Source organism: Symphalangus syndactylus, chromosome 4 (assembly GCF_028878055.3).
Source record: "Symphalangus syndactylus isolate Jambi chromosome 4, NHGRI_mSymSyn1-v2.1_pri, whole genome shotgun sequence".
Classification (NCBI taxonomy): Eukaryota; Metazoa; Chordata; class Mammalia; order Primates; family Hylobatidae; genus Symphalangus; species Symphalangus syndactylus.
In genome coordinates this window covers 121956708-121966265 of record NC_072426.2, presented here as the reverse complement: position 1 = coordinate 121966265, position 9558 = coordinate 121956708, and the positions used below count along the sequence as shown (strand labels likewise).

General features: G+C 36.8%; 1 pseudogene; it reads left to right on the top strand.

Annotated features, from left to right (window-relative positions):
• Window positions 1-5868: 5868 nt before the first annotated feature.
• Window positions 5869-6254, top strand: LOC129481120 (ATP synthase subunit g, mitochondrial-like; annotated as a pseudogene).
• Window positions 6255-9558: the final 3304 nt, after the last annotated feature.

The following is a 9558-nucleotide window of genomic DNA, read 5'->3' as shown; positions in this document are numbered from 1 at the left end:
TGAAGCCATAGTGAGCTATGATTGTGCCACTGTACTCTAGCCTGGTAAACAGAGCGAGACCTTGTCTCTAAAATAAATAAATAAAACTTCCATTTAATCATTTTATTATTGATTTACATTTAGGCAGTCTTAATTACTCCTGATTATAAGTTCTGCTGCACTGTATATCCCAGCATTACCAAATGCAGGTTCAGCCGCTCACCACTTGACAACCAATTAGCAATTAGCAATTCATAGAAGGAGAATAACATTACTACGAACCAAACCTAGCAATGGGGAAAACGGTCCAGGCTCTTGCCTTCATGGAACCACTTAAAATTTCCAAGCTCAGTGCCAGAATTTTGAAAAGAGGAAGTTTGAGAGGGGGAGGATATGCAGGGGACAAGGCAGTGCAGTTCTATGTTGTGACTTGGTTCGATGACTTGTCCTGAGTTATTGCCCCATCCGGTGAATGGGCTGGCATCACCCTAGGCTCAGCTGGGTTGTAAATTAACTGTAGCCTTGAAGCAATCTCCTGGGGTGGGAGATTTCCACAGGTGCTTGCATTGTTTCAAGATTTAACCTCTGGAACTTTTTAGCAAACGTATAATCAGATATGCTACCAATGTGAGGAGGTGCCTAGTGGTTAAGTGAACACAAAGAAAAAGAAGGAAAAAGGATAAAACTTTAAAAATTGGGCACTTGGTTACACCAGTACATAAGTCAATACTCATGTGCATAGAAGTCGAAATTTGGTTCAAGAATTAGACTCATTTTAAAAATCTGATAGATTAACCAGAGTCTTAACTAATGTGTATTTCTACAAACAGTATATTCAGAGTTACCATTTCCCCAGTTTCACCAAACCTGTATACTATTAATTTTTTTCACTTTTTTTAAATTATGGGAGAAAACGTTTTTATTAATTTGATTTCCCCAGTATTCATAATGGAGTTAAAATCATTTCAGAAGTGCATGCGTCAGTGTTTCATATTCTTTGCCCTTCTCTTTATTAGTTTAATTTTATTATTAACATGAAGATGGTTTTGGATATTAGGATAATTCTTTTTTATACACACATATACATATTCATTCTACTTTACTGCTTGTCTTTTAAATTTACCTTTTATCACAACCAGTTTTTTTGTTTGTTTGTCTCATTGAGTTTTTTAGAGTCAAATCCTTCATGTTTTTTCCTTCTTAGATTGCAGGAGTTCTGCCTGGTTGAGGAAGTCATTCCTCAAGTAAACTGGAATGCCACCTTTATTACATTTTAAAGTTTCATATAATCATGAATATATTTCTAGATTCCATTAGAGTTTCATTGCTCTATTCTTTTTGCATCAATGATATTATATAAGTATAGTCACATTATATATATAACATATAAATCTCTAATATATATTGCTATTTAATATATATATTTACATAATATTTCTATTTCTTATATAAGTAATAGAAACATGTAGCTGGGTGCAGTGGTTCATGCCTGTAATCCCAGCACTTTGCCTGGAACCCCAGCACTTTGGGAGGCCAACGCGGGCAGATCACCTGAGGTCAAGAGTTTGAGACTAGCTTGGCCTATATGGTGAAACTCTGTCTCCACTAAAAATACAAAAAAAATTATCCGGGCACGGTGGCATGTGCCTGTAGTCCCAGCTACTCAACTACTCAGGGGGCCAAGGCAGGAGAATTGCTTGAACTCAGTAGGCAGAGGTTGCAGTGAGCCAAGATGGTGCCATTGCACTCCAGCTTGGGCAACACAGCGAGACTCTGTCTCCAAAAAAAAAAAAAAATAGAAACATGTAAATTATTACACATTGTATAATATAAACAACATTATAAAATATATACTTTATATAATGTATTTTTTTAATTTATTGAATTGAGCAAGACTTCTCTCCAACGTAGACTATTACCAGTTATAGTGAATATTCTTGTCTTGTGCTTAGCTACAATATAAATATTTCTAATGTTTTAACATTAAGTATAATCCATGCATGCTTAAGATCTCTCATAAATACACTATAGTTAAAGGATTTTTTCTTTATTTCTATCTTTCTGGGAAATTGTATTAGGATTAGAGATTTTTCAGTATCTATTGAGTTATCATCCCCTCACCCTTTAAATTTATTAGTAAAATGGGCTGGGTAATTCCAGCACTCTGGAACTCCAAAGTGCTTTGGAATTCCGAAGTGCTGGAATTACACGGCTCACATCTGTAATCCCAGCACTTTGGGAGGTTGAGGCGGGAGGATTGCTTGAGCCCAGGAGTTAAAACCAGCCTAAGCAACATAGTGAGACTCCATCCCTACAAAAAAAATTTTAAAAATAGCTAGGTGTGGTGGCACATGCTTCTAATCCTAGTTACTTGGGAGGCTGATGTGGGAGGACTGCTTGATCCTAGGAGGTCAAGGCTGCAGTGAGCCATGATTGTGCCACTGCACTCCAGCCTGGAAGATAGAGCAAAACGTCCCCCACCCCACAAAAAAAAATTAGTAAAATGCATTACCCTGGTAGCTTTTCAAACTCCTGGGCTCAAGTAATCCTCCTACTTCAGCTTCCCAAAGTACTAGGATTACAGATGTGAGCCACTGTACCCAGCTTTGTGGCTTTCCTAATGTATCAGTCTGTTCTCACACTGCTATGAAGAGCTACCTCAGTAATTCATGAAGACAAGAGGTTTAATTGACTCACAGTTCTCAGGTTGTATAGGAAACATGGCTGAGAGGCTTCGGAAAATATACAATCATGGTGGAAGGCAAAGGGAAAGCAACCACATCTTACCACGGCAGAGCAGGAGAGAGAGAGATAAGGGGGAAGTGCCACAGACTTTTAAACAATCAAATCTGGTGAGAACTCACCCACTATCAGGAGAACAGCAAGGGGGAAGGTGGAAATCTGCCCCCATGACCCAATTGCCTCCCACCAGGCCCCTCCTTCAACACTGAAGTTCATAATTCAATGTGAGATTTGGGTGGGGACACAGAGCCAAACAATTATCACCTAATATTGAACCACAACTTGCAAACCTAAAAGAAAACTCACTTGGTCATGATGTATCATGACTTATATACTGCCATTTCAATTTGCTATTATTTTATTTAAGACTTTGGTATCTGTCTATAAGTGAAAATTGCCTTTAGTTATCATTTGCAGGCTATCTTCTTTTGAAAGCAACAGCAACATTTTGCCATCCTATAGAATGAGTTGAAGAGTGAATCAGTTCTAAGTCTCAGAATAGCTATATTACGTGGCAATTATCTGTTTCTGAAAGATTTGGTAAAATCTTTATATTTCCCTTCTTATTTTTATAAAATTAATCAAAGTTGCTGAAATGAGAATCATATTAATATTTCAATGGTGTAACAAAATATCAACATTGTAGAAATGGCTCTGGTCAGTTTATTTTGTTTTAGTGGGAAAATTTATATGCATGAATATAAATCACAAATACCTAGTCATGTTATGTTTTAAAAAATGTCTCATGGTTCCTGAGCCATTCACTGTATTATGACATGAAATTCAACCAAGACTGAGAATCCTTGCTGTGTGGTTTAATCTACTCCATAGAATTATCAATAATATTACAGAGGAGGCATTTAATGTGGAGACATTAAAAAGATAATTTTAAAATTACAGAATAATGGTACTCAAAGTATATACTGAAAACTGTAACATTACTATACTATACATTTCATTTAAATGTATAAAACATATTATACAGTTAGCTTACACTATTTACTATGCAATCCTACCTTTCTAAGGATTGATAAAATCTCTAAATTAAGTGTGGCTAAATGTTATGTCACGGACCCTGGACATTTATAAACAAACTTCCTGGCTACATAATTTCTGGGATTTACTGTTTAATCCCTAGATTTGTTAGGATAATGTTCAGATGTGACTATCAGAAACCCAAAATAACAGTGGCTTAAACAAGCTAGAGGTGTGTCTTTCAGAAACAATTTTAGAGGTAAACAATCCAGGAAGACAGTAGAGCAGCCCTGTTTCACAAAGCCCTTAGGGACCCAGGCTCCTTCCAACTTTCTGCTCTGGCATCCTATGGATTCTGTCCTCACTCATGGTCTGAGATGGAATTGCAGCCTTACATATATGCTGTGCCAGTTAGAGGAAAAGGGAAACAAGCATTCATGGGTACCTACCAACTGACTCACATTGAAGGATCCTGGAAGCTGTCACAGGATAATTCCACTTATATTCCACTGACCAGAATACAGCCACATTTAACACTTCACTACAAAGGCAGCTGGCCAGCATATTTTTATTTTTCTAGGAAGTTGGATATCTAGCTAAAAACCCTATCATAATGGAAGAAAAATAGAACAGATTTTGGAAGAAAACTAGGCATCTCTGCCACTACTATCTTACAAACACTCACAAGTAACACTCACATTTCCTAATCTCCTTCCTTTCATGAATGTAATCCCCTAGTGACAAATGGCATCTAGGAGTAGAGATAGATCAGCACTGACACAGAAAACAACTTAAAGAGCATGACTTACTGCCAGTGGGTCACTGGTGCTATATTGATAAATAAAAAGCAGAATACTCCTTGAAGAAATAGTAACCCATTTTTTTCAATCAGCCAACATATGCTGGGCAACAGTGATGTTAACAGCACTGTTTAGGTGCCATGCAGGTCATAACAAACTTGTTTTGGGCATTTTACAATGCAATTGGAATGATGGCATATACACAGAAAATGTCATACAATCCAATAGCTATTAATAACAAAGCAAGAGATGTGACAAGTCTGCATATGATTAAGTGATTCACTACTAGTATAGAAAGAAATGGAGATTTCTATTTCAGATATTACGGTGGCAGGGAATTTGGAGGGATGGATTAACCTTTTGAAAACAACTAAAATACCGGGTTAAATATAAAATGTCATGTTAAAAATATGTATGACATGAAAAAATAGTAAAGTATTATCAATCAAAAACTAAGTGGAAGACAGAATCTAAATAGTGAACAAAGGACTAAAGCTGCTTTTGTCATAGACACAGTTTCTGAACCAATAAACTCGATTTTCATTTTCACAGCCTCATGGACTCAGGTGGATTAAAAACAAAGCAGAGTTAACCCAGGTTAGGAAGCCTGTAAGAGACACTTCCCAACCAATAATTTGAGACCCCAAGTGGCTACACACTCAATGAAAGTGAATCAGAAGTAAGCTCATCCCACCTTCTATTTTCACTACCTATAGGGGGCTCCAAGGAAACATGTCTTGATGCCAGTGATACGAAAGAGAGCAAAAGGGATAAATCTTCCCTGAAAAGTTATAATCGTAAGCCAACCTTGGTATAGATTTATAGCTCTAACTCATATCACCTGTATGGTCCAAAAGACCTTAGACTGTAAATTTAGTTTACAATGATCCTAGGCACAGCTCCCTCGGATATTTGAGAGAAACAAACAAAAGTCATCTCTGGATTTTATCTTTATTTTCATTTTTATCCCAAGGACTCAAAGTATTCCTACAAATAATTTCCCAAGAAAAATGAGCAACTCGGAATTAAAACTATGTACCCACTGAAACAAGGCACCATGAGAAGAAAAAAAGCCAAAACAGATTGAGACTTAAGATATTAGAATCATTAGGTATATATTATAAAATGCTTATTAAAGAGGAGAATTAATATATCTATGAGGAGTTATAAAAAGTTACCCAGCAAATCTGAGAAAGGATAAAGCAGATATTCTAGAATTTTAAAAAATATTTTTATTTACATTTTAAAACTCAGTTGATGTGTTCATGAGCAGATTAAACACAGCTGAGCAGAAAATTAAGCAGCGTAAAATAGATTAGAAGAAACTGATTCAGCTGGTCATTTGGGGTGACAAACGTTTCATCTTAGAACGATGGCCCAATTTGTCCCCAAGTTTGTAGTGAAGGCCTCAACACTGGTGAATGCTGCTATGACTTACTTGAAGCCTTGATTGGCCACATTTTGATACAACACCAAGGTTGAGCTGGTTCCTCCACCCCCTGCTAATATCCCTAGAACTATTCAGAGCCTTAAAAAATAGTAGTGCTCACACTGTTAGTTTCAAACAGCTCATAGTTAAGGAAACTGTGCTGAATGGTTTGGTGGCCACTGAGGTGTGGATGTGCTTTTATATTGGAGAGATCAGAGGCAAGTGTGGCATCATTGGCTATAATGTTTAAAGACCAAACTTTAACATTTAATTATATTTGATTTATTATTTGAGTGTTCTTGGACCATGTGTGATCAGATTGCTATCTGAATAAAATGCGTCAAAAAAAAAAACTTCCTTATGCAACATAAAGAAATAAATAAATGGGGGTTGGGGGGTAGACAAAGGAAAGTTAAGAGAAATTAAGGGTAGAATTAGAGTTAGCATGTATAACAAATTTTTTATCAGAGCCCTAGAAGGAGAAGTAAGAGAGAATGAGGCAGAGGCAATATTTGGGAAGATAATCATGAAAAATATTCTAGAAGTGATAAGAGACATCAATCTTTAGATTAAAGAAGACTAATACATCCCCAACCAGGAGAAATGGCACATTATATAAAGAAGCACAACACCAAAGACAAAGAGAAGACATTAAAGAAGCCAGAGAAAAACAAAAGATTACTTTCAAAAGATCAATAGTTAGACGGATAGCTAACTTCTCAAGAACATTAGTGAAACCAAAAGATAATGGAATAATACTTTTAATGGGCTGAAAAAATTGACTTTCAATCTAGAATTCTATATCCAGAGAAAATATATTTTCTCAAAAGGGGGAAAAATGGCATTTTTCTTGCAAACAAAAATCAAGAAAGTTTACCAGTAGCATACCTTTACTAATAAAATTTTAGATTATATGCTTCAGAAAAAATGAAAGTGATCCCAGTGGAATGTCAGAAAAGCAAGAAAAAATAAAACAGCAAAGAAATTAGGAATTATTTGAGTAAACATAAATGAATTTTTACTATATAAAGCCAATAATAATCATAATGCATTATTGAGGATAAAAATAAAATTAAGATGTAGAGCAAAATAACATAAATCAAGAGAAGAGTAATGGAATTAAGGCATTTTAAACTTGTATTGCTTGGGAAAGAGGTAAAGGTATCTTTTGACATTAATTTCTGATGTATTAATTATTCACATTATAATTTCTAAGAAAGTGACTAAAAGAAAGGAAACATAATGTCCAACTTTCAAAGTACTAAAGGGGGATAATGGAATAATCAAAAATACTCCTAAAAAGGCAAGAAAGGAGAAAAAAGAACAATTTGAAACACTAGTAATTTCATCATCTATATGCACTAAATGTTCTATTTAAAACACAAAAAAATTATGATATATTTTTGAAATTCCAACAATTTATTAGTTATAAGAGATACCTCCTTCGCCCACTTTTTGAGACATTTATGCAGCCAACAGACACATGAAAAAATGCTCATCATCACTGGCCATCAGAGAAATGCAAATCAAAACCACAGTGAGATATCATCTCACACCAGTTAGAATGGCCATCATTAAAAAGTCAGGAAACAACAGGTGCTGGAGAGGATGTGGAGAAATAGGAATGCTTTTACACTGTTGGTGGGACTGTAAACTAGTTCAACCATTGTGGAAGACAGTGTGGCGATTCCTCAAGGATCTAGAACTAGAAATATCATTTGACCCGGCCATCCCATTACTGGATATATACCCAAAGGATTATAAATCATGCTGCTACAAAGACACATGCACATGTATGTTTATTGCAGCACTATTCACAATAGCAAAGACTTGGAACCAACCCAAATGTCCATCAATGATAGACTGGATTAAGAAAATGTGGCACATGGCCAGGCACAGTGGCTCACGCCTGTAATCCCAGCACTTTGGGAGGCTGAGGCGGATGGATCACGAGGTCAGGAGATCGAGACCATCCTGCCTAACATGGTGAAACCCCATCTCTACCAAAAATATAAAAAATTAGCTGGGCGTAGTGGTGGGCACCTGTAGTCCCAGCTACTCGGGAGGCTGAGGCAGGAGAATGGCGTGAACCCCGGAGGCGGAGCTTGCAGCGAGCCGAGATTGTGCCACCACTGCCTTCCAGCCTGGGTGACAGAGCCAGACTCCATCTCAAAAAAAAAAAAAAAAAAACAAAGAAAATGTGGCACATATACACCATGGAATACTATGCAGCCATAAAAAGGATGATTTCATGTCCTTTGTAGGGACATGGATGAAGCTGGAAACCATCATTCTCAGCAAACTATCGCAAGGACAGAAAACCAAACACCGCATGTTCTCACTCATAGGTGGGTACTGAACAATGAGAACACCTGGGCACAGGATGGGGAACATCACACACCAGGGGAGGGGGGAAGTGGGGAGGGATAGCATTAGGAGACATACTATGGCCTTGTAGTATAATTTGAAGTCAGGTAATGTGGTGCCTACTTTATTCTTATAACTTGATTTTTTTAATTAAAAAGAGCTTTTACCACTATTATAGCACTTACTTGTTAAAGCGAACTTTCAGCTCCTCTTTCTAACCAGGTACACATGGGACATTCTCATTTATACTTTACAGGTGCAGAAGCAGGGTTCAAGCTACCCATGTCAAATATAAAGGATGTCTAGCCTCATTAGTGACAGCAGTGGTCAAGCCTGAGGGTAGAGCACAAGAATTAGGGAACAACTCTAAGGTCTGTAGGGTTTGGACTGGACTTACTGAAGTAAGACCTATAACTAGGCAAATTTCATGAATGCATAAACATCACTAGGAATTTCTGAAAGTCTGGGAAAATGAACTTAAAAAGATTAGACTTCCTGGTTTAAGCAAATATAAATTAGGATTCATCAAGATTTGGCTAAATATGTTAATGAAATAGCATCTGTGTTCACCAGCTGATAGTGCCTTTACCAACTTCCCTAGAATGTATTTGGAGAGACCCCAAATTATACAACTTAAAACTATGCAATGACCATGTAACTGAGGCTGCTTGAGCAATTAAGGTGAAACATGTTTGATTCCATTTTTTAATTGGGATAAAAGGTTTGTAATAGGAAGCTAATGCATTTTAAGGTTATTTTCTTAAAACATGTTCCCCTGACATCCTTTCAGTTCCAAGCTGGTATGATGAATTTTATAGCTGAAAAGCAAAATCACAGGTTAGGATTAAGCAGGTGGAGATAGAAACAGAAACACTGATAGGGAGGCAAGGAATGGCAGAGGACATTTAAATTAATACATGGTTCAAAATGCTTAAAACACATGGCAAAGCAGGACTAGAAAGAAATAGAGCTACAAACATAGAAATAATAGCCTAGTGTAGTAGTTTGGTTGGTTGTTGGTTTTTGTTTTCGTTTTTTGAGATGGGGTCTCACTCTGTCATCCAGGCTGGAGTGCAATGGCACCATCTCAGCCCACTGCAACCTCCGCAGTTTCCCCTACTATTAACGTTTTGCATTATTAACAGTAGCATGGTACGTTTGACAAAATTGAAGAGTCAATATTGATACATTACTAGTTTTTTTGAGACAGAGTCTCACTGTTGCCCAGGCTGGAGTGCAGTGGTGTCATCTCTGCTCACTGTAGCC